The following is a 1613-nucleotide window of genomic DNA, read 5'->3' as shown; positions in this document are numbered from 1 at the left end:
CTCCACTCCTGGCTCTTGCTGGTAATTGTCAGGAGCTGAAGCCTTCATTGAACTTTACGTGACTCAGATGTCAATAAGTTCTGATAACCCACTACTTACGTGAATCAGAGATTTGCCCAAGATTGACTGTGCCTCCGGGGACTGGCCGACCTCACCTTGTTCCAGCGCCAGATGTCCTCCTGCTTCTCAGAGGGTTCATTTTATACACAGCAAGATGCCACTCTAGGGAATCCTGTTCACAATTACTCACAGGTGAATCCTTTCATATCTTCTGCACCTTCTTACCAGACCCAAACAGGGAAAGGTTGTTTGGTAGCAGTTAGAGACTTTGGCTAGAAGTGTCACATTAACTAATTCATTTACCAGCAAATGTTCCATCCTCAGAAAAACTGGTTGACATACTGACTAGAACAGAGCACTGTAATGTTTGGACATATTGATGTGTGACTACAAATTGTAAGCATACTTTAAAAATCTAAAATTGAAATATTTCACTTTGAAAATAAAATTAGGGTTAATTCAAAGATAGCCTTATAACACTACTTCTATTTCTTTGCACTCAGATACCAATCCTGGTGTAGACAAGAGTTATTATCTTTTCACAAGGATTTACACAAATTCTGGTATGTTATGTAAGTTGTGTCATGTCTATGAACATCATGAAATATGTGTTTTTCAGTGGAGAAGTTTAAAACCTCTGAATTTACTACCCGAGGGATTTGAGATAAGATACAATCCAGATCTATTTTAATTTGATTGAGGGGCTTAGGAAAATGTGGCAAGAGATGTCCTGGGTAACTAGAAGAACTGTGGGTGAGACAATCTAGTCTGGATAAAGAGGGGAGAACCAAAATAAGTCTCTGGAGAAAAGGCTACTAATGAAGAGATGCAGTTCCTATACAGAGAGCAGAAGAGAAGATTCAACAATCTTATAATTTTGGTCAGGAATTTCCCTAGTTGTGAAGCCTAATTATCATATGCTTAAGATTTTTCATCAGGACAAACTTTTATATAATGAGATTCTACTTGTCTCATTAACGAGTTAATCACAGCATCCATTAGCCATAAGCACAAACCCATAAACTCACCTCTATCACAGAAACACTGGGAAACCTGTATAATACGTGAAAAAATATGATCCAACACATGTGCCAAGGCCAAATTAACTCAAATTAGCAACCAAGAAAATAAATAAAAAGAGTAAATGGTAGAAAGGGATCACACTAGTTTATTTCCATAGGCAGGTGAACAAAAGTCACCACAAAGGGCTCTAAGTGTCTAGCTAAGTATATGTAATGTTTTCAGTCTTTTGTGTTTCTAGTTTTTCAGTTCTGACCTTCAAAGGAATATTCCAAAAAACATTGACCAAAAAAGAAGGAAAAAGATCTTGCAACTTCTTTAATTAGGTATGCTGCCACCAGGTGGCGGTAAACCAAACCGAACTCACGGCCATCAAGTAGATGCCAACTCTTTTTTTTTTTTTCCCCCAAATACTTTATTGGGGGCTCCTACATCTCTTTTTACATTTTATTTATTTTTTTAATCTTTTTATTAGGGGATCATACAACTCATCACAATCCATACATACATCAATTGTGTAAAGCACATTTGTA

Source organism: Echinops telfairi, unplaced genomic scaffold (assembly GCF_000313985.2).
Source record: "Echinops telfairi isolate 266 unplaced genomic scaffold, ASM31398v2 ScPeMD7_44;HRSCAF=162, whole genome shotgun sequence".
NCBI classification, from domain to species: domain Eukaryota; kingdom Metazoa; phylum Chordata; class Mammalia; order Afrosoricida; family Tenrecidae; genus Echinops; species Echinops telfairi.
Note: the sequence above shows the minus strand (reverse complement) of the source record.